The sequence below is a fragment of the Equus asinus genome, chromosome 26, assembly GCF_041296235.1.
Source record: "Equus asinus isolate D_3611 breed Donkey chromosome 26, EquAss-T2T_v2, whole genome shotgun sequence".
Lineage (NCBI taxonomy): Eukaryota > Metazoa > Chordata > Mammalia > Perissodactyla > Equidae > Equus > Equus asinus.
Genome location: NC_091815.1, coordinates 41,442,577 through 41,466,646, shown reverse-complemented (window position 1 = coordinate 41,466,646; position 24,070 = coordinate 41,442,577). Strand labels below are relative to the sequence as shown.

At 43.1% G+C, this 24,070-nt stretch overlaps 1 protein-coding gene across 18 annotated transcripts in view; it reads right to left on the bottom strand.

Annotated features, from left to right (window-relative positions):
* The window catches only part of LOC106846673 (zinc finger protein 211-like), a 51,468-nt gene extending 29,742 nt beyond the window's left edge, over positions 1 to 21,726 (bottom strand). For all 18 annotated transcript variants that reach the window (XM_070498715.1, XM_070498728.1, XM_070498696.1 and 15 more), the window contains exons 1-2: positions 21,508 to 21,726; positions 21,076 to 21,152 (exon numbers count right to left, since the gene is read on the bottom strand). The gene's annotated coding sequence lies outside the window, so the exon portion shown is untranslated. The remainder of the gene's footprint in view (positions 1 to 21,075; positions 21,153 to 21,507) is intronic.
* Between the last annotated feature and the right edge of the window lie 2,344 nt (positions 21,727 to 24,070).

The following is a 24,070-nucleotide window of genomic DNA, read 5'->3' as shown; positions in this document are numbered from 1 at the left end:
ATGATTTTGTTCTGTTTTACAGCTGAGTAGTATTCCATTGTATATATATACCACATCTTCATTATCCATTCATCTGTTGATGGGCACTTAGGTTGCTTCCATGTCTTGGCTATTGTAAATAATGCTGCAATGAACATTGAGGTGCATAGGACTTTTGGGATTGCTGACTTCAAGCTCTTTGGATAGATACCCAGTAGTGGAATGGCTGGATCGTATGGAAGTTCTATTTTTAATTTTTTGAGGAATCTCCATACTGTTTTCCATAGTGGCTGCATCAGTTTGCATTCCCACCAGCAGTGTATGAGGGTTTCCTTTTCTCCACAACCTCTCCAACATTTGTTACTATTAGTTTTAGATATTTTTGTCATTCCCATGGGTGTAAGGTGATAGTGTAGTTTTGTGTAGTTTTGATTTGCATTTCCCTGATGATCAGCGATGATGAGCATCTTTTCATGTGCCTATTGGCCATCTGTATATCTTCTTTGGAGAAATGTCTGTTCATGTTTCCAGCCCATTTTTTGATCGAGTTGTTTGATTTTTTGTTGTTGAGTTGTGTGAGTTCTTTATGTATTATGGATATTAAGCCTTTGTCAGACATATGACTTGCAAATATTTTTTCCCAGTTAGTGGGTTGTTTTTTTGTTTCAATCCTGTTTTCCCTTGCCTTGAAGAAGCTCTTTAGTCTGATGAAGTCCCATTTGTTTATTCTTTCTATTGTTTCTCTTGTCTGAGAAGACATGGTGTCCAAAAAGATCCTTTTAATACTGATGTCAAAGAGTGTACTGCCTACGTTTTCTTCTAGAAGCCTTATGGTTTCAGGTCTCACCTTTAGGTCTTTGATCCATTTTGAGTTTATTTTGGTGAATGGTGAAAAAGAATGGTCGATTTTCATTCTTTCACATGTGGCTTTCCAGTTTGCCCAGCACCATTTGTTGAAAAGACTTTCTTTTCTCCATCGTATGCCCTCAGCTCCTTTGTCGAAGATAAGTTGTCCATAGATGTGTGGTTTTATTTCTGGCCTTTCAATTCTGTTCCATTGATCTTTGCACCTACTTTTGTACCAGTACCATGCTGTTTTGATTACTGTAGCTTTGTAGTATGTTTTGAAGTCAGGGATTGTGATGCCTCCCGTTTTGTTCTTTTTTCTCAGGATTGCTTTAGCAATTCGGGGTCTTTTGTTGCCCCATATGAATTTTAGGATTCTTTGTTCTAATTCTGTAAACAATGTCATTGGGATTCTGATTGGGACAGCATTGAATCTGTAGATTGCTTTAGGTAGAACAGACATTTTAACTATGTTTATTCTTCCAATCCATGTACATGGAATGTCTTTCCATCTCCTTATGTCCTCGTCCAATTCTCTCAGAAAGGCCTTGCAATTTTCAATATATAGGTCCTTCACTTCCTTAGTTAAATTTACCCTGAGGTATTTTATTCTTTTTGTCACGATTGTGAATGGTATTGTGTTCTTGAGTTCTTTTTCTGTTAGCTCATTATTAGAATATAGAAATGCTACTGACTTATGCAAATTGATTTTATACCCTGCAACTTTGCTGTAGTTGTTGATTACCTCTAAGAGTTTTCCCATGGATTCTTTGGGTTTTTCTATATATAAGATCAAGTCATCTGCAAACAGCGACAGTTTCACTTCTTCCCTCCATATTTGGATTCCTTTTATTCCTTTTTCTTGCCTGATTGCTCTGGCCAGGACCTCCAGTACTATGTTAAATAAGAGTGGTGATAGAGGGCATCCTTGTCTCGTTCCTGTTTTCAGGGGGATGGCGCTCAGTTTTTGCCCATTGAGTATGATGTTGGCTGTGGGTTTGTCATATATGGCCTTTATTATGTTAAGGTAGTTCCCTTCTATGCCCATTTTGTTCAGAGTTTTTATCATAAATGGCTGTTGGATCTTGTCAAATGCTTTCTCTGCATCTATTGAGATGATCATGTGGTTTTTATGAGGTTTGTTGATGTGATGTATCACACTGATTGATTTGCGGATGTTGAACCATCCCTGTGTCCCTGGTATGAATCCCACCTGATCATGATGTATGATCCTTCTGATGAATTGCTGAATTTAGCTTGCCAAAATTTTGTTGAGAATTTTTGCGTCTATGTTCATCAGTGATATTGGCCTGTCGTTCTCTTTTTTCGTGGTGTCCTTGTCAGGTTTTGGTATCAGTGTGATGTTGGCCTCGTAGAATGTGTTAGGAAGTGTTCTATCCTCCCTAGTTTTTTGGAATAGCTTGAAAAGGATAGGTATTAAATCCTCTCTGAAAGTTTGGTAGAATTCCCCAGGAAAGCCATCTGGTCCTGGGGTTTTATTCTGTGGGATGCTTTTGATGGCTGTTTCAATCTCTTTCCTTGTGATTGGTTGGATCAAATTGTCTGCTTCTTCTTGAGTGAGTTTTGGGAGATTGTAGGAGTCCAAGAATTTATCCATTTCCTCTAGGTTATCCATTTTGCTGGCATATAGTTTTTCGTAGTGTTCTCTTATAATCCGTTGTATTTCTGCGGAGTCTGTTGTTATTTCTCCTCTTTCATTTCTGATTTTGTTTATTTGAGCTTTCTCCCTTTCTTTCTTTGTAAGTCTGGCTAGGGGTTTGTCAATTTTATTTATCTTCTCAAAGAACCAGCTCTGTTTCATTGATCCTTTCTACCGCCTTTTTCATTTCAATAGTATTTATTTCTGCTCTGATTTTTATTATTTCTCTCCTTCGGCTGACTTTGGGCTTTGTTCTTCTTTCTCTAGTTCAGTTAGGTGTAGTTTAAGATTGCTGATTTGGGATTTTTCTTGTTTGTTAAGCTGTGTCTGTATTGCGATGAATTTTCTTCTTAATACAGCTTTTGCTGTATCCCATATGAGTTGGTATGGCATGTTATCATTTTCATTAGTTTCCAGGTATTTTTTGATTTCTTCTTTAATTTCTTCAATGATCCACTGCTTGTTCAGTAGTGTATTGTTTAGTCTCCACATCTTTGTGCCTTTCTCAGCTTTTTTCTTGTAATTAATTCCTAGCCTTATAGCATTATGATCAGAGAAGATCCTTGTTATTATTTCAATTTTTTTAAATTTGTAGAGGCTTGCCTTGTTTCCCAACAGATGGTCTATCCTTGAGAATGTTCCATGTGCACTTGAGCAGAATGTGTATTCTGCTGTTTTAGGATGAAGTGATCTATATATGTCTGTTAAGTCCAATTGTTTGTTTTTCGTTTAGCTCCACTATTTCCTTGTTGATTTTCTGTCTGGATGATCTGTCCGTTGATGTGAGTGGGGTGTTGAGGTCCCCTACTATTATTGTGTTGTTTTTAACATCTTCCTTTAGGTCTGTTAATAGTTGCTTTATGAACCTTGGTGCTCCTATGTTGGGTGCATAGATATTTATAAGCGTTATTTCTTCTTGATGAAGTGTCCCTTTGGTCATTATATATTGTCCCTCTGTGTCTCTTTACACGTCTTATTTTGAAATCCGCTTTGTCTGATGTAAGAATTGCAACACCTGCTTTTTTCTGCTTGCTATTAGCTTGAAGTATTGTCCTCCACCCCTTCACTGTGAGCTTGTGCTTGTCCTTGGGGCTGAGGTGTGTTTCCTGGAGGCAACAAATTGTTGGATCCTGTTCTTTAATCCATTTTGCCACTCTGTCTTTTTATTGGAGAGTTCAATCAGTTTACATTGACAGTGATTATTGATGCATGTGGACTTCATGCTGTCAATCTGTCGCTCGTTATCTGGATTTCCTGAGTTTCTTTTCCTGTGTGCTTTAGCCTATCCATTTAATGCCGCAATTTCTTATGCTGGGTTTCTTAGACTGTTGCTTATTTATGTTTTGTGGCTCTCTTCTACTTTTTTAGTTTAGTGGCTACCCTGAAGTTTGTATTTAGAATCTCGTGTATAATATAGTCTATTCTCTGGTGGTCTCTTACTTACTTGGCCTAGACTGATTTAGTCCCTTTGCTCTTCCCCTCCTAAATTATTATTTTCATTTCTATTCCAACTCGTGTTATGAGTTTGTAGTTAGAGTGATAAGATCACTTTGCTTTTTTAGTTTCCTTCCCTTTATCCTAATGCTATAGTTGAATATTTGCTATCCTATTCGCGTTCTATCTATCTGTCTCCCTACTCTGTGGTTTGTGACCCCTTTCTCCCTTTTTTCTTTTTTCAGGTATGACAGCCTTCTTGAGGATTTCTTGTAGTGGGGGACTTTTGGTTACAAATTCCCTTAACTTTTGTTTGTCTGGAAAAGATTTAATTTCTCCCTCATAGCTGAAGGATATTCTTGCTGGATAGAGTATTCTTGGCTGAAGATTTTTATCTTTTGAAGTTTTGAATATGTCACTCCATTCTCTCCTAGCTTGTAAGGTTTCTGTAGAGAAATCCACTGAAAGTCTGATAGGAGTTCCTTTGTAGGTTATTTTCTTCTGTCTTGCTGCCCTGAGTATTCTTTCTTTGTCCTTCATTTTTGCCATTTGTGCTACTATATGCCTTGCAGTAGGTCTTTTCGCATTGACAAATCTACGAGATCTGAAAGCTTCCTCTACACACATTTCTCCCTCAATCCCTAGATTTGGGAAGTTCTCTTCTATAATTTCGTTAAGCACACTTTCTGCTGCATTTTCCTTTTCCACGTTCTTGGGAATTCCTATGATCCTTAAATTCTTTCTCCTCATTGAATCTGCTATCTCTTAGAGGTTTTCCTCATTTTTTTAAATTCTTAGCTCTCTTTCTTCCTCTGTCTGGAGCCATTCAGCCTGTCTATCTTCGATTATGCTAATTTTCTCCTCTATGGTCTCTACACAGGCATTCAGGGAATCCGTATTCTGTTTTATCTGGTCCATCGTGTTTTTCATCTCTAGTAATTGTTTGATTTTCTTTATAATTTCAATCTCTTTTGTGAAGTAACTCCAGAACTCGTTGGCTTGTTTCCCTTTCTCTCTACCTCACTGAGTTTTTTGATTACAGCTGCTCTGAACTCATTTTCACTTAGTTTACCTATTTCCAAGTCTTCAGGACTTAATTCTGTGTTTTTATTGTTTTTCTTCTGGTCTGGAGCTTTTATAAATTGCTGGATTCTAGCAGAGTGGTTTCTTCTCCTAATGGTATAGTTTGGTTGCAGTTACAGCCTGTCGCCACTAGATGGGAGTCGAGAGCCGCATGTTCTGAGCTCTCCTCCTTTGGGCAAGAGGGCAGCGCCCAGCGCGGTTTGCAGGGGTGGGGACAGGCGGTTTCTCTCGCGCACCCATCTGGATTCAGATCAGCTCTGTTCTCTGGACTCCCAGGGCCCTGGGTTTATGGGGTCCCTGCACATGGAAGCTTTCCCCTGCACTGGCAGCGGGAGTCCTGGAGGATGCCCAAGTCGCACGGCCCCTCCCCTGCTCCTTCCCTCACCCCCACAGTGATCCTGGTCTCTAGGGGAGGGACCAAAGTTCTCTCCTACCCCGTTCCAGTTCCTCCGAGGCCAGCAGCAGGGTCTTCATCCTCCGTCTTTTTGCTACCATAGGTCTCTAACATCCTGGCATTAGGTTTATTAGCTGAAATTCAGTTTTTTTCCATGCCTTTGTTGTAGTTTGGAGGAGGGAGAGTCTCAAGTCAGCTCACCCCGCCATTTTGCTCCACTCCCTTCTCCTGGGTCCTCTGTTTTTTACCTTGGTTAGTCTAGGTAACTAACCAATTTTGTTTATGTCAATTTTGTTTTTCTTTTAAAAAAAACACAACTCTTAGTTTCATTTATCATTTCTATTGTTTTTCTAGTCTCTATTTCATTTATTTCTGTTCTAATAGTTACCACATTTTCTTTAGCTTACTTGGGGCTTAGATTATTCCTCTTTTTCAAGTTTCCTTAAGTGTAAATTAAGGTTGTTTGAGATCTTTTTTCTTAACGTAGATGTTTCTATCTATAAACTTTCCTTAGAACTGCTTTTGCTGGATCCCATAAATTTTAGTATGCTGTTTCCATTTTCATTTGTTTGAAGATAATTTTTGATCTCCCTTTTTATTTCTTTTTTAAGATTGGCCCTCAGCTAAGATCTGCTGCCATTCTTTTTTTTGCCTTCTCTCCAAAGCCCCCTAGTACATAGTTGTATATTCTAGCTGCAGGTGCTTTGGCTCTGCTATGTGGGAAGCCACCTCAGCATGACTTGATGACCACTGGTGGTCTGCACCCAGGATCCAAACCAGTGAAACCCTGGGCCACCGAAGCAGAGCGCATAAACTTAACCACTCAGCCCTGGGGCCAGCCCCAACCCTCTTCACTTCTTCTTTGACGCATTGGTTGTTCAAGAATGTATTGTTTAATTTCAATTTATTTGTGAATTGTCCCATTTCCCGCCTCCTGTTTATTTCTAGTTTAATATCATAGTTGGAAAAGATACTAGATATTATTTCAATCTTATTGAATTTGTGGCACAACACATGATTGATCTATCTTTCTTTGCTGCTTGACTATCTTATTTGTCAAGATTCATTTTTTAAAAAATGGGCAAAAGAAGACATTTTACCAAAGAAGACATACATGTGGCAAATAAACAAATGAAAACATGCTCGATGTCATGAAACATCAGGGAAATGCAACTAAAAGCACAGTGAGATACTGCCATACATTAATTAAGGATCACAACTTTAAAAGACTAACCCTATGTACTACTGACAAGGATATGGAAGAATTGGAAGACTCATACACTGCTAGTAGAGGGAACAACCATCTTGGATCAGTTTCACATTTCTTTCTTTTTTTTTTTTTAATGTTATGATAGATTACAACCTTGTGAGATTTCAGTTGTACATTATTGTTAGTCATGTTGTGGGTACACCACTTCCCCCTTTGTGCCCTCCCCCCAACCCCCCTTTTCCCTGGTAACCACCAATCAGATCTCCTTGTCAATAAATTAACTTCCACCTATGAGTGGAGTCATATGGAGTTCGTCTTTCTCTGAGTGGCTTATTTCACTTAACATAATACCCTCGAGGTCCATCCACGTTGCTGCAAATGGGCCAATTTTGTCTTTTTTTATGGCTGAGTAGTATTCCATTGTGTATATATACCACATCTTCTTTATCCAATCATCAGTTTCTGGGCATGTAGGCTGGTTCCACGTCTTGGCTATTGTAAATAATGCTGCGATGAACATAGGGGTGCAAGGGACTCTTGGGATTTCTGATTTCAGGTTCTTAGGATAGATACCCAGCCATGGGATGGCTGGGTCATAGGGTATTTCTATTTTTAACTTTTTGAGAAATCTCCATACTGTTTTCCATAGTGGCTGTACCAGTTTGCATTCCCACCAACAGTGTATGAGGGTTCCTTTTTCTCCACAACCTCTCCAACATTTGCTGCTCTTGGTTTTGGATGTTTTTGCCAATCTAACAGGTGTAAGGTGATATCTTAGTGTAGTTTTGATTTGCATTTCTCTGATGATTAGCGAGGATGAACATCTTTTCATGTGTCTATTGGCCATATTCAAATCTTCTTTTGAAAAATGTCTGTTCATGTCCTCTGCCCATTTTTTTATCGGGTTGTTTGTTTTTTTGTTGTTAAGCCGTGTGAGTTCTTTGTATATTATGGAGATTAACCCTTTGTCGGATAAGTGGCTTGTAAATATTTTTTCCCAATTAGTGAGCTGTTTTTTTGTTTCAATCCTGTTTTCCCTTGCCTTACAGAAGCTCTTTAGTCTGATGAAGTCCCATTTGTTTATTCTTTCTATTGTTTCCCTCAACTGAGGAGTTATAGTGTCCGAAAAGATTCTTTTGAAACTGATGTCAAAGAGTGTACTGCCTATATTCTCTTCCAGAAGACTTATTGTTTCAGGCCTAATCTTTAGGTCTTTGATCCATTTTGAGTTTCTTTTTGTGAATGGTGAAAAAGAATGGTCAATTTTCACTCTTTCACATATGGCTGTCCAGTTTTCCCAGCACCATTTGTTGAAAAGACTTTCTTTTCTCCATTGTAGGCCCTCTGTTACTTTGTCGAAGATTAGCTGTCCATACATGAGTGGTTTTATCTCTGGGCTTTCAATTCTGTTCCATTGATCTGTGGACCTGTTTTTGTACCAGTACCATGCTGTTTTGATCACTGTAGCTTTGTAGTATGTTTTGAAATCGGGGATTGTAACTCCGCCGGCTTTGTTTTTCTTGCTCAGGATTGCGTTAGCAATTCGGGGTCTTTTGTTGCCCCATATGAATTTTAGGATTCTTTGTTCAATTTCTGTGAAGAATGTTCCTGGGATTCTGATTGGGACAGCATTGAATCTGTAGATTGCTTTAGGTAGTATGGACATTTTAACTATGTTTATTCTTCCAATCCATGTGCAAGGAATGTCTTTCCATCTCTTTATGTCATCGTCAATTTCTTTCAAGAAAGTCTTGTAGTTTTCATTGTATAGATCCTTCACTTCCTTGGTTAAGTTTATCCCAAGGCATTTTATTCTTTTCGTTGCGATTGTGAATGGGATTGAGTTCTTGAGTTCTTTTTCGTTTAGTTCATTGTTAGTGTATAGAAATGCTACTGATTTATGTATGTTGATTTTATACCCTGCTACTTTGCTGTAGTTGTTGATTATTTCTAATAGTTTTTCTATGGATTCTTTGGGATTTTCTATATATAAGATCATGTCGTCTGCAAACAGCGAGAGTTTTACTTCTTCACTACCTATTTTGATTCCTTTTATTTCTTTTTCCTGCCGAATTGCTTTGGCCAACACCTCCAGTACTATGTTGAATAGGAGTGGTGAAAGTGGGCACCCTTGTCTTGTTCCTGTCCTCAGAGGGATGGCTTTCAGTTTTTGTCCATTGAGTATGATGTTGGCTGTGGGTCTGTCATATATGGCCTTTATTATGTTTAGGTACTTTCCTTTTATACCCATTTTATTGAGGGTTTTTATCATAAATGGGTGTTGGATCTTGTCGAATGCTTTCTCTGCATCTATTGAGATGATCATGTGGTTTTTGTTTTTCATTTTGTTGATGTAGTGTATCACGTTGATTGACTTGCGGATGTTGAACCATCCCTGTGTCCCTGGTATAAATCCCACTTGATCATGGTGTATAATCTTTTTGATGTATTGCTGTATTCGGTTTGCCAGAATTTTGTTGAGGATTTTTGCATCTATGTTCATCAGTGATATCGGCCTGTAGTTCTCCTTCTTTGTGTTGTCCTTGTCAGGTTTGGGGATCAGAGTGATGTTGGCTTCATAGAATGTGTTAGGGAGTTCTCCATCTTTCTCAATTTTCTGGAATAGTTTGAGAATAGGTATTAAGTCTTCTTTGAATGTTTGGTAGAATTCTCCAGAGAAGCCGTCTGGTCCTGGACTCTTATTTTGGGGGAGGTTTTTGATTACGGTTTCTATTTCCTTACTTGTGATTGGCCTATTCAGATTCTCCATTTCTTCCTGATTCAGTTTGGGGAGGTTGTAGGAGTCCATGAATTTGTCCATTTCCTCCAGGTTGTTCAATTTGTTGGCATATAGTTTTGCATAGTATTCTCTTATGATCCCTTGTATTTCATTGGTATCTGTTGTGATTTCTCCTCTCTCATTCCTAATTTTATTTATTTGCGATTTCTCTCTTCTTTTCTTGGTGAGTCTGGCTAAAGGTTTGTCGATTTTGTTAATTTTTTCGAAGAACCAACTCTTTGTTTCATTGATCCTTTCTACTGTCTTTTTTGTTTCAATATCGTTTATTTCTGCTCTTATTTTTATTATTTCCCTCCTTCTACTGACTCTGGGCTTTGTTTGTTCTTCTTTTTCTAGTTCTGTTAGGTGTCGTTTGAGGTTGCTTATGTGAGCTTTTTCTTGTTTAGTGAGGTGAGCCTGTATTGCGATGAATTTCCCTCTTAGGACTGCTTTTGCTGCATCCCAGATGATTTGGTATGTCGTGTTCTCATTTTCATTTGTCTCCAGATAATATTTGATTTCTTCTTTAATTTCTTCAATGATCCAGTTTGTTCAGAAGCGTGTTGTTTAGTCTCCACATTTTTGCACCTTTCTCTGCTTTTTTCTTGTAGTTGATTTCTTGTTTCATAGCATTATGATCAGAAAAGATGCTCGATATTATTTCCACTCTCTTGTATTTATTGATGTTTGCTTTGTTTCCCAAAATATGGTCAATCCTTGAGAATGTTCCATGTGCACTTGAGAAGAATGTGTACCCTGCTGTTTTTGGATGAAGTGTTCTATATATATCTGTTAAGTCCATCTGGTCTAATTTTTCATTTAATTCTATTATTTCCTTGTTGATTTTCTGTCTGGATGTTCTGTCCATTGGTGTTAATGGTGTGTTGAGGTCCCCTACTATTATTGTATTGTTGTCGATGTCTTCTTTTAGTTCTATTAAGAGTTGCTTTACAAATTTTGGTGCTCCTGTGTTGGGTGCGTATATATTTATAAGTGTTATGTCTTCTTGGTGAAGAGTCCCTTTTATCATTATATACTGTCCCTCTTTATCTTTCTTTATCTGTTTTGCTGTGAAGTCTACCTTGTCTGATATTAGTATAGCGACACCTGCTTTCTTTTGTTCATTATTAGCTTGGAGTATTGTTCTCCATCCCTTCACTCTGAGTCTGTGTTTGTCTTTGGGAATGAGATGTGTTTCCTGGAGGCAGCATGTTGTTGGGTCTTGTTCTTTGATCCATCCTGCCACTCTGTGTCTTTTGATTGGGGAGTTCAATCCATTTACATTTAGAGTGATTATTGAGATGTGGGGGCCTACCACTACCATTTTACGTCTTGTTTTCCGGTTTTCTTCAATTTCCTTTGTTTCTCGTCCTATGGTTTAATCTGTTCTGATGAAGAGCTGCTACTCTCTGTTGTTGTCCTTCTACTTATCTCCTCTGCTCTTGGTTTTGTAGCCCCTTTCCTTTTTCTGATTTTTCAGGAATGAGGGTTTTCCTGAGGATTTCCTGAAGAGGAGGTTTTGTGGCAATGAACTCCTTTAATTTTTGTTTATCTGGGAAAGTTTTTATTTCTCCATCATATTTGAAGGATATTTTCGCTGGGTAGAGAATTCTCGGCTGTAGGTTTTTGTCCTTCAGATTTTTGAATATATCATTCCACTGTCTTCTAGCCTGTAAAGTGTCTGCTGAGAAATCTGCTGATAGCCTGATGGGGGTTCCTTTGTAGCTTAGTTTCTTTTGCCTGGCTGTCCTTAGTATTTTCTCCTTGTCGTTGACTTTTGCTAGCTTCACTACTATATGCCGTGGGGTTGGTCTTCTTGCATTGATAAAGTTTGGAGATCTGTTGGCTTCTGTCACCTGAAGATCCATCTCTCTCACCAGATTTGGGAAGTTCTCAGCCATTATTTCTTTGAATAGGCTTTCTGCCCCTTTCTCCTTCTCTTCTCCCTCTGGTATACCTATAATCCTTATGTTGCATCTCCTAATTGTGTCTGATAATTCTCGGAGAGTTTCATTTCTTTTTAGTCTCACTTCTCTCTCCTCCTCTGCCTCCCCACCTTCCAAATTGCTAATTCTTTTCTCCATATTATCGGCCCTACTGTTCAGTGCATCTAGATTTTTCTTAATCTCCTCTATTGTGTTCTTCATTTCCAGTATTTCTGTTTGGTTCTTCTTTATCATATCAAACTCTTTTGTGACATAGTTCCTGAACTCATTGAGTTGTCTATCTGAATTCTCTCTTAATTCATTGAGTATTTTAATGATGGCTGTTTTGAAGTCATCGTCATTTAGGTTATATATCTCATTTTCTTCGGGATTGTTTTCTGTGTATTTGTTATTTTCTTTCTGTTCTGGAGATTTAATGTATTTTTTCATATTGCTTGATGTTGTAGATTTGTGCCTCCGCATAGAGATAGAGTTTAGTTGCTCCTTCCACTTGTTTCTGCTGGTGTGGTGGGGGAGCAGCTGTTTATACTGCACCAACCAGGAACCCTATCCTCAGTTGCTAACTGGGCCTGGGCCCCTCTTCGTAGCCACAGTGGTCCTTTGGATTCCCTCTTCTGCCGTGGGGGCCATCACGGGGAGCATCAGGCTGCTGGTGCCTACTGTTGCAGCCCACCTAGACGTGCTCCCTCCTTGGGGTCTGCAATGGTGTTATGGGCTTTTCCAGCGGCCAGGGGTAGGATCACTTATATTTGCCGCTCTGTCACTGTCGGCACCCACAAAATCTCAGTTGTCCACTATGGGTCGCAGCAGAGCTATTGGCATCTTCTACAGTCTGTGGTTAGCTCACCTAGCTATGCTACTTTTGTCCCGGGGTTTTCCAGCCTTGTGGCTGCCAGATGGGTGCTCTCTACTAGTGCTGTGCAGAGGCTTTCCCTGAGGCTGCTGTGAGCCTGTAGGGTTTCCCCCTAGGCTACAGAGCTGGGTCGCTGGAACTCCACCCAGCCCCAGTTCTGTTCCCCAGGAACTCGGGGAGCCCTTGGTCCTGTCTGTGGGATAGGCGGAGATCCTGATTTCAGTGGTAGCTGGTCAGCTGCTGCCCTGCCTGATATTCTCCTCTCCGGGACCCTCCCGGTGTTGTGGATGCTAGGCGTGGCCCCTCCGCTAATGGCAGACAGAGAGGTTGCCTGCTGCCCGGGCAGAACTCTGGAGCTTCCCCTCCGGGGCACAGAGCCGGCCTCTGGAGCTTCACCCAGCCCCAGTCCTGAGATCTCCGGCAATCCCTTTCCTCACCGTGCAGGCAGTGGCAGGCGGGGGGCCGCCGTACCCTCTGTGATTCTCTCTGGGACCCTCCGGGCGCCATGAACACTAGGCGGGATCTCCCCGCCAATGGCGGGGCGAGACTCTCCCCGTGGGCTCAGGTGTGTAACTCTAGTTTCCCTCTGCGTTTAGGAGTAATTGAGGGGGGTTTAGGTAGGGTTCTGGTCACCTGTTTCCAACATCGCTCCTCTGGTGTGTGCTCGCTCCTGCCCTAGGTGTGTGTTGATCTTCTGGGGGCGTCCGTTGGAAGAAAGCAGCTTGCAGGTACTAGGCTGTTCGGTCGGGGTCGGAGAGTTTTCACCTATCTCCACATCCTCCCGGAGGGAAGTCCGTCCGCCTTCCGATGTATAGTTGCGTGGGTCTCTCAGACGTCCTGAGATGCTATTTGGATATCCTTTGTTAAGCAATGAGTGTCCAAATAATTGTAGACTCGAAGGGGGAGATACAAAGAGGACTACTCACAGCGCCATCTTGGATCCTCCTCTCAGTTTCACATTTCTTAAAAAGCTATATACTCGCTTGCCCCATGACTCCAGCATTGTATCCAGGAGTATTAACACAAGAAATGAAACACAGACACATAAAGAATTGTATTAAAATGTCTGTAGCAGTTTTATTTGCAACCATCAAAACCGGAAACAATATCCATAAACAGATGGATGAATATACAAATATTGGTATTTCATAGAAAATCATACTTCTCAGCAATTTAAAAAGAAGGCACTATTCATATAAAGCATCGATGAATCTCAAAATAAACATGCTGAATGAGGGCACCCAGCAAAAAAAGGGGTAAACACTTTATGATTTAAATCATATAAAATTCTAGACAATGCAAACTAATCTATTGTAAAGGAAAGTAAATCAATAGTTACCTGGAAGGCAGGGAGAGAGAGACATCATTAAAGGCACAATATAAATATGGGAGTGATGGACAGGTTTCATCACCATGATTGTGATGATGGTTTCATGAGTTATATGAATTTCAACTTATCAAACTGTACAGTTTAAATATGTGCAGTTTATTGAATGTCATTTATACCTTATCAAAGCTTGAAAAGTAGGGTTCAAAATAAAAATCTGGACTTCCTACTGTTTTTGGAAAATCCCATAAATTGATTCCACCATCTATCTCCTCATGCCCCAGGAGGGGGTGCCTTGCCTCAGTGGTAGCAAATACTGGTGAGCAACAAAAGCCATTTTTCACCTGATTCAACAGGAAAGCAGGCTGGGTCACAAAAGCAACATCACTGACTAAGAGACCTCCCTTCTCTCTACCCTGATTTTCCTGCCTGCACAGCAATGGCCTTGAAACAGACAGACCAGAAAAACTACAGGACCCACAAAACCCTTAGATTATTTCCTCTCACAATAACCTCAACTACATAAGACTCACAGTTCAGAAGATTTGAAAATTTCCCTAGCTGCTCATCCTTCACAGCCATACTAACAGGAAGATTGGGCATGGCCCTTTAAAAGAAGCACATTCCAACCAGTTTATTGTAGTCTCCCCACTTCCTATTAATCCACGTTTCCATAACAATTATGATTCCCGGGGGCCGGCCCGTGGCCAAGTGGTTCTCATGCTCCGCAGCAGCCACCCAGGGTTTTGCCAGTTTGGATCCTGGGCACGGACATGGCACTGCTCATCAAGCCATGCTGAGGAGGTGTCCCACGTACCACAACTAAAATATATATACAACTATGTACCGGGGGGCTTTGGGGAGAAAAAGGAAAAATAAAATCTTTAAAAAAAACCAAGACAAAAACAATTATGATTCCCTCTATAAGTGTACCCTAAGGAATTCTAGACATCAAGGAATGTGGCTCTGCTGCAGGACCGGGGAACAGATTTCCCTCATCAGTGCTGAGCACAATGCAACATCCCCTGTGAACAGAACAATTTCGTCTTGTTCTCAAAAGCACCAGAGGTTGTCACAACTGTCCCCTCCTCAAGCTGACCTCTGAAGCTACAAAATATGACATCCAAGCTACCAATAAGGACCACAAAGCCCTGCAGTGTTTCCTGCCAGGTCTTGAACAGCAATGCAAACGAGGCCAAAATGAGACAGCTCTATTCTGCCATGTTATTGTCCCATCTGAGACAAAGTTTGGGATCCCAACAAAAGCTGGTGACACCTTCATGTTAACAGGACTCAGCTCATTTCAAACCACCACATACAGTAATAGAACTCCCAAGACCAAAGGCGGCTTAAAGCATAAGTTCTTTATTGTTGCACAAACCAGAGCAACAGGAGGATGGAAAACAGGAGGCCATGACTGGAGGCTGGAAAATTCCATTACAAGAACCATGTGAAACCAACATCCCTGAAAAGGGAAGTCCATATTTTCAAATCACCAGCAGAGTCCTCTGGCCCAAAACTAGGTCAGGTCCATGGCCTAACTCCTCAGAGAGAAAAAAATGAGAAAGGACTACGTGCTCAGGATTCTCACTTATCCTTCTGCAAATGGGAGAACGTCAAGTTTTACTTCCCTGAACATGATGTGGTGGGTGAAAGATGCACACTGTGGGCACCTTCCAAGTGGTAGAAGTAAAATGGCTTCTGTAACAGAACTGGGAGTGACATAAAACTGGCAAAGGCCTTGGGCAGGTTAAAAAGTACAATGCAGTAGACCTGGAATTCAGCAGATGTTCGGATGAGATTAAATTCAGTAGATGGCACCCTCATAAGGAATCTCTTCCGGTGTTATAATGAATACAGAAATAGCACATTCTATGCACATCTACATTAAGTCCCTGAAGTTCCTATGTGAACTTTCTGGTATTCAATGAATTAAGGCCTTCACCTGAAGACTTTCTCACATTCAGCACACTCATAAGGCCCTTATCCAGTGCGAACTCTTTGGTGTTGTAAGAGGGTGGAGCCGTAGGTAAAGAATTTCCCACATTCGCTGCACTCATTAGGCCTTTCTCCAGTGTGAACTCTCCATGCGTAATGAGGTTGGAACTTTGGCTAAAGGCTTTCCCACACTCCACACATTCATAAGGCCTTTCTCCAGGGTGGACTCTCTGATACTGAAGAAGCATAGAGCTTTGTCTAAAACATTTCCCACATTCACTGTACTCAGAAGACCTTGGCTTACTGTGAATTTTCTGGTGATTAAAGAGACTGGAGCTGTACGTAAAGAATTTCCCTCATTCCCCACAGTCATAAGACCTTTCTCCAATGTGAACTCTCAAATGGTGAGTGAGGCTGTACCTTTTGCTAAAGGATGTCCCACATTCACTGTACATGTAACATCTTTCTCTAGTGAGGTCTGTCTGGTAATGAAAGTGTTTTTGTGCTTGAGAGCTTTCATGTATCCTCCCTAGTTATAATCAATTTTTACACCAGGAAAGCCCACTACACACTAAGTTCTGCTGTTTAACTTCTCCTTGGTGTGAGTGACCCGTTGTTAGAAAAATCTCAATCTGGCTGGGAAGTCTTTCCTAACCTCCTTGCAGGTAAAGGGCATCCCTGACACACAGAATTTGTAGCTCTTCACAAATGAGGCTCTGCTTCTGAAGTGTTTCTCTCCAATGTGCTGCTTTTGGTGCTTGGAAGGTTTGCAGTGAAACAGAACTGTTTCCCACATGCCCCATAGGTGTATAGTCTTTGCCTGTATGTGTTTCCTGGTGCTTAGCCAAGTGCAAAATGTTTCTCAAGACTGGGCTACACACCTCACAGGGATAAGCCTCCTGGGCGCACACAGCTGCTTTGAGAGCCCTGACCTGTGACACTCCTACAGAAAGCTCTGCTCAGAAGCGGCCTTCTCATTCTCTGCTCCACACTAACAATCTGAAAGGGATAAAATACTGAAGGAATCTATGTTGACTTTGGTTGGAGGGGGCCGCCCGTACACAAGAGTGTGTAGGACAAACTCAGGACAAGTCCATGGGACTGTTTGCAGGACCACAGAGTTAGTTCAGGTTGATGATGAGGCTGCTTTGCTGTACTTGGGAATAAAGAGCACAGAATGGGGAAGGTTTCACAAGGTGAAAGACACAACTATGGTGTGTGACATCTGGAGGAAAGAAGGGTCTACAACCTGTTTCTTTGCAAATATCTTCCAGCAGGCTCTTGTTTGCTGGTGATACACGAGCACTACGTAGAAGGGTATGTCCAGGACCAAGAAAATCTGACTGCAATAGAGTACCTTGTGTTCAAGGACTATTTAAAGATATGTGCACACCTCATGACATACTACATAGAGGTCAATGTTGGAGAGCACTGCACATGGAGCACTGAGAAAAACGGGTGAGACATGGAGTCTAGAGAGGTGAGGATTAGTCCTGCGTAGGATATAAGAGCAGAAGTGACAAGTAGAGTTGACAGGCAAAATGTCAAGACTGGGGAACAGCAGAAATCGGGTGTGGCCACCGGCACTGGTACCAAAATACTAATCAAGTAGAATAGGGTGCTGCTATACTTTGAACACAGCCCTGAAATCATGCCCTCCCCTGGGTATCCCTCCTCAAGACCTCCTCAGGATCCTCCTGAATCCATCTTTCTGCAGCTGGATTAACAACCATTTGTGAACCACTGAAGGCTCTCCAAACTACTCCCAAGATGAGCAAATACCTGGCACCTGTATGATGCAATTACTAAGGGAAAGACATTACAAAAAGAGAAGCCAGTAATGGGCAAGAACAACTCAGCACATGAGAGCCCACAGGAAAGAAAACTATTACAGAAAACTTCCCAAGACAGTCTTGTAAGAAAAGACCACAGTCCACATAAGTTGTAACCATGCCACTGATGGTAATTCCTGACATTGGCAGGCCTGAGGAAATGTCAGCTTGGGGAAGGAAGCAGACCTGGGGCACACAGGTGCTTTGGATCTGGACAAAGTCACCAGACCATGGAGAGGACAAGCAAAGTAGGATCAACTAGAGCGACTTCTAGATGCCCGACCCTGAATCATTCCTTGTGAGGCTGCAGGGAAGCAGGTGTTGGGGCTGCTTAATGAAAGAGAGGGCAGCACACATACCTTAGCCCTTCAGCCACAGCACCTACTTAGGGAACTGGGGAAGGAAGTAGTGTTCATGCTCTTGATGTGGAAGAACAGACAAGTCCCTGGGGAAAAAAATGGAAGCGCAGAGAATATCTCAAGGGACAGGGGTGGATGAGAGGCCCTTACCCAGGGAAGTTATAAGTTCAAAGTTCTCCAGCATCACATCACGGTATAGGTGTCTCTGAACCTCATCAAGGAAACCTCACTCCTCCCAGGAGTACATGGCCACAAGGTGACAGTGCCCCCTGTCATGACAATGACAGATGAAACCACAAACAGCTCTTCTCATGAGTACCCACAAGCCATCTCATACACATCTATCCCACGCCCAACTCAGGGGACAAACCAGGCCCTGGTACAACTTGCACTGTTGTTTCCTCATGGGCTCATTGATCATGAAGGCCAATCATCAGCAACAAGAGGTAGGTGGATAAATAGATGTCAAAGCTGTGACGCCAGCAGAGAGGTATTCGCCTGCTCCTGCAAAGCTATTCCCCTGATATGATCAAAGTCATGTAAGACTTAATACCAGAGCCCTGGGCCATCAAACATACTCCCTCTGCAAGTGCACATCATTCTTTAGACTGTACATCCCTCACATCCCTGGACAGCACAGCCACATAGCGACTGCCACCATGCCTCACTGCCCCACAAAACAGGCATCTCTCTGGCCTCCTCATATGTTACTTTTGTTTTAATCACCTCTTCTTTAACCCACTGGTAAGGGGGGAATTCCTGTCCTAGGGTTATGGGGATGGCCAAACATAAGACACCCAACCTCAGACAGAGGCAATGGACAGCAGTTTATTAATCACATATATTCACAGCCTGAGAGAGGCGGACACCACACCCCATATAGGGCCACATGAATGTTGTACATTGGAAAAGAGTGAAAAACCAGAGGCTCTGAGCTGCAAGTTTTGGAGGATCAAGAGGTGGGGTACAGGGGCCAGCCCCATGGCAGAGTAGTTAAGTTTGCGTACTCTGCTTCAGTGGCCCAGAGTTCCACCAGTTCAGATCCTGGGCACAGACCTAGCACCGTTCATCAAGCCATGCTGAAGTGGCATCCTGCATAGCACAACTAGAAGGACCTACAGCTAGAATATATAACTATGTACCAGGGGGCTTTGGGGATAAAAAAAAAAAAGAGGGGGGGTACAACCTGGTTCCCATGGGATGACACAAATGTCTTGTCTGAATAACTCCAGGGGCTAGTAGAGAACCAAAACTTGCTTCAAAGGGATAAGCAGGAACTGATCTAGTCTCCTCGATAAACAGGGAATGTTTGGCTAGGAGACCTTACCCAGGATTACAGAGTGGGGAGAGGAACTTGCACTCAGGCCATTCGAGGCCCTCTGGATTTCACCAGGGGTCAAGGCAGCACATAATAACGGGCTTTAATTTTAGGCCTTAAAATACAACTTTGCTGGGCCTGCCCGGTGGTGTAGAGGTTAAGTTCACATGCTCTGCTTCCGCAGCCTGGGGTTTGCTGGTTTGGATCCCAGGCGCAGACCTACACACTGCTCATCAAGCCATGCTGCAGCAGGTGTCCCACATATAAAAAGGAGGAAGATGGGCACAAATGTTAGCTCAGGGCCAATCTTCCTCAAAAAAAAACAAAACAAAAAACAAAAAAAAACCAACTTTGCAGAAAGCATCCAGAGTTGCTTGGCAACTTCAAATAGGATCCAATACCAGCCCAGAACTCCCCTGACTCCCATTAGGGGTGGAAACACCTAATTCTTCTAGGAAAGCATCCCTGCCTGTCTCTGTTCCTTGCCTGAGACTTAGCCACACAGAACCACTGGATCTCAGATACCCATGATCCTATTCCATTTCTGTACGGCACTTGCTGTCCCCTTAGCAATGACAACGTTCTCTGTTCACCTAACCCTCATTCAAAGCCCAGCCCCATTTATTGTCCACCTCAGGTCTAGTGATTCTCACAGATGACCATATTTGTTCCTGACCATGCCCACCAAGCTGAATGAAACACCCCAAGCCCCACCAAAGACTTCAGAAAATCTTGGTGAGTCCATAGAGTGATGAATAAGCAACAACTCTGGCCTGAGTGTCATCTTGTCTCAATTATTCCTATGCCTCTGCATCCATCTCATGTCCACTCTTCTCTTGGAAGCCTTGGCCACCTGCCAGACTATCCTGTCTGATACATTCTACCTTCATAGCCACTCACCTCCCTCATCTGCATTTAAGAAGCTCAATACCATCACTCAGGTACCCAACCAAGAGATCCAGTGTTGACCCCTACCCTCTATGTCCTGGCCCCCGAATAGATTTACAACTGTAATACAAATATTATTCCTCCTAAATGTAACCACAGGTCACTTACTCAGATCCACACAGTCGCCATCACACTGAATGTCTCCAACTTGAATCCCTCCTTTGATTTCCCAACTCTACATCCAGCTACCAATATGATGCCTCCACACAGTGGAAATATCTCTTAAATACCTCAGATACAACATGGTCAAAGCTCCTATTACTCCCAGTGAATATTACTTCTACTACCAATTTTCTCATCTTACTTGGCGCTTCCATTCCTATTGCTGCTAAAATCAAATATCCTGGGGTTATCCCTCATTTCTGTTTCACTCCCTCGCATTAGTAAATCTCGTGGCCCTTTTTAAAAATATGCATCCAGAATCCAACCACATCTCCTAAATCATGGCTCTGGTCCATTAACCCTCACCTAGACTATGGCAGTAGCCTCCACCCTGGTCTTCCTTGTTCTTCCCTCACTCCCACGGTCTGTTCTCCACTTTATGGTCAGAGAGACCCTGGTAAGATCTTAGACCTTGGTAACATGACCTCCCTCCTCTGATCCAAACCTCCTATCACCTCCAGAACAGACACTCAATTTCTCAGGCAATTATTCCTGTCCTGACTCCTGTCTCCTGTTCTTTGTTCATACCAGAAAAGGAGATCTGTGGTTTCCTCAACACTCTCAGCTGGGTTTTAACTCTAAGTGTTTGCATATCTTGTTACCAGCTCCTGGACTGACCTTCCACACTTGTTTACACTGGTTGCCAATAATGGGAACGCTTTCATATAACTCCTAGCATAGACTTAATAGGATCTTGGGCTTGGAGTTTCTCTAGGGTGCCCAGACCCAAGGACCAGGAAAATGGCACCTAAGAGTCCTAAGAAACAAAATCCAGAGAACATCTGAGTGGTGGTCAGGGCCAGGAAGGGACGAGGACACCCTCTACATACCTGTGTTGGTTCCATAAGTGCTTCTGCAGCGTTGGGACTTTGTGGGAAGAGGCAGGCCTTAGAAAAACGCGACCGTGTGTGTGCGATGGGCTGTGCCTTCCCTGGCCTTGGAGCCAGGTGACCTCAGGCTAGCCGTCTAACCTAACCTCGGCCTCAAGGCTCAGGGTCGACTCTTACCAGCAGTGTGAGGGTGAACAGATTCTAGTGCCTCCATGTCTTCATCACTCTCCTCGACTGTTTTTCCTTTGAGCAGCCTTAGGAAACATTTAAAACGCTAATGTGAATCATGCTCCTTTGTTCAAAACTCTCCATGGCTTCGCTGGTCCTCAGAATAAAGACACAACTTGCTATTCTAGGCTTAACCCCACCTCGCACTCTGTCCCCTGCAGGCAGAGGGCAGACCCCAGCTTCCCACCTCCGCCCGGCCCCGCCGCCCCCTCCGCCCGGGACCCTCGCCCGCAGCCCGGCCCCCGCCCGCAGCCACAGGCCCCACGAGCGCCTCCCCGGCCCGGCCCCGGGGCCTGGGCTGCAGGCCCGGGAGCAGCGCCCGCCCTCGGGCTGGAGCTCGGGTTGCGCTGCGGGCGGGGCGGGCCGGAGCCGAGCGCTCACCTGAGCCGGCTCCCTCCGCGCGGCCGCCGCCATCGGCCTCGGGGGCGGAGCGGGGCCGGGAGCAGCGGGAGACGAGGCGCCGGAGGCGGCGCTCCCTGACCGCGGCCTGGCGTCTCCTCGGTCCCAGGACCTCAGCTCCCAACCGGCTATGGGGAAACTGAGGTAAACCCACCAGAGTTCGGCCAAAACGGCGACCACGGCGAAGATGCCGGAAGTCCCGCCCCGACGCGATGATGGGTACGCACGAAAATCCCTTATCCTAATCCTTCATTCACTCCTCCCTGCGGCCTCCTGGCGCAAGATCTTCTGGGTAATGTAGTTCCTAGAACTCTAGCGGGGCAGCGAAGAGCGTTCACCATGACCGACCAGGCTATTGGCTGCGCGGCAGTAGTAGGGAAGCAGGAAAATAGTGCTTCTACCTCAAGGGAGGGATGGGTTTGCTCGTTGTTAAAGGCAGAAGAGAGACATTATTTCAGATTCCGTGAAACTCAACCTACTCCCAGAGGATAAAAATATTATTCGAGATGCTCCCAGATCTACTCGTGTAAATGGCCATATCATTCCATAGTCATTAAGACATGAGTCCACACATAGCTGGAAACGTTATGTTACTGCTCTTCAAAAGCATGTAGCCTGAAGCGTTATTCACTGTTGTGCGCTTCGTTATGTTTTGTCAGGAAGAAGAGAAAAGACTCCATAGGGGACCATGAGGGGAAGGAAGAAGAGGGATGTTACCCTACCCTGAACGAAGCAGGTGGACAAGCAGGAGCCCTGCCTCTGGTTCCTAGAGACAACTGCTCCCTTGTCTGTATCATCAGCGATTGTGTCCTAACCACTGAGGAAAACTTTTTTTTTTTTTTTTGAGGAAGATTAGCCCTGAGCTAACATCTGCTGCCAATCCTCCTCTTTTTACTGAGGAAGACTGGCCATGAGCTAACACCCATGCCCATCTTCCTCTACTTTATATGTGGGACGCCTACCACAGCATGGCTTGCCAAGTGGTGCCATGTCCGCACCCGGGATCTGGGCCAGTGAACCCGAGCGACCGAAGCAGAACGTGTGCACTTAACCACTGTGCCACCGGGCTGGCCCCTGAGGAAAACTTTTTATCCATATATATTTCTTACTCCATATCCGAAGATATGCTCCGTTTCTTTTAGCAATCTGACATCTCAAGCTGAGAGCAACTTAACTAATGTTATCTTTTTTCTAATAGACTTTATTTTTTTAGAGCAATTTTTGCAAAATTGTGCAGCAGGTAGAGAGTTTTCCCCTATACCTCTGGTCTCCACACATGCATAGCCTCCCCCATTACTAATCTCTCCCACCAGAGTGGTACATTTGTCACAATTTATGAACCTTCATTGACATATGGTTATCACCCAAAGTCCATGGTTTACATAACAGTTCACTCTTGGTGTTATACATTCTATGGGTTTGGACAAATGTATAATGACTCGTATCCACTATTATAATATCATACAAAGAAGTTTCACTGACCTAAAAATTCTCTGTGCTTCACCTATTCATCCCTCCCTGTAGTTTAAGGGCCTGACCACAAGCTTTTTATTGCCAAGGCATCCATTTCAAAGACTGCCATCTGAAATAAACATATTTCCATATGCTAGCTACATAGCTACAGCTACTAGTAAAACAACTAGATAAGAAACCAGGCCGCCCCACCCATGAAGTTTTCCTTTTATAAAGCCTTGGGTAACCTAGGTAACTGGCCATTTAAGTAACCCTGTTTTTCCCTCCTTGAGTCCTAATTCCCACTCGTATGCTTTAAATTTTCCAGTAAAGAGCGAACCTGTGAAACCTTAGTCAGCCCACCCTCAATCCTAATAAACGCAGAGCCCCAGATCCATGCTTCCTCCCTCTCTCTCTACGAGTGATCTTGTAACCAGGGGCCCATTTATAGCCAGTTCAAACAGACCTCATTTCTTATCAACAAAGTGATTAAGGATTGTCTTTCAGAAAATCTGCAAAGTCACGTAGCCAGAGCAGGTGCAGAAGAAATATTGACCCCAAATGACTGCAGAACCAAAGATCCTCCTTCCCACAGACCCCAAGGAACAGGACAGGACTAGAATTTGAAAGTCAGACTCTCATCAGAAGTGAGGGGTCCCTCATTCAGGAAGATCTGGTGTTAAAATTCCTTCCCCACCTAATAAAAAACATTCAGAACCCTATCATAAAAGTTTAGAACCTCATCATACATGTTTAGAACCCTGTCATAAATGTTTAAAACCTTACCATAAATGTTTCAAGCCTGCCAATCAAGGCCTGTCTTGCCAGCATTTCCAAGTGCCAGCCTGTTCTCCATAATCTCTTAAATTTCGCCCCAAATCCTGAATCAGGATTCATGCCCCCTGTCTCCCTGCAGGTCAATCTCACAGAGTAAAGCTGATTTCTCCCCCAAAAGTTGATGCTGTATTTAATTGGTTTTTTTTTTTTTTTTAACATACATCAGGCAACAAAACCCCAATTGTGTGCAGTAGCAACCTCCCTGTGTGGCTCTTGGGTGTACTGTGTATACCCCAGAAACTGTGAATAAGTCTTG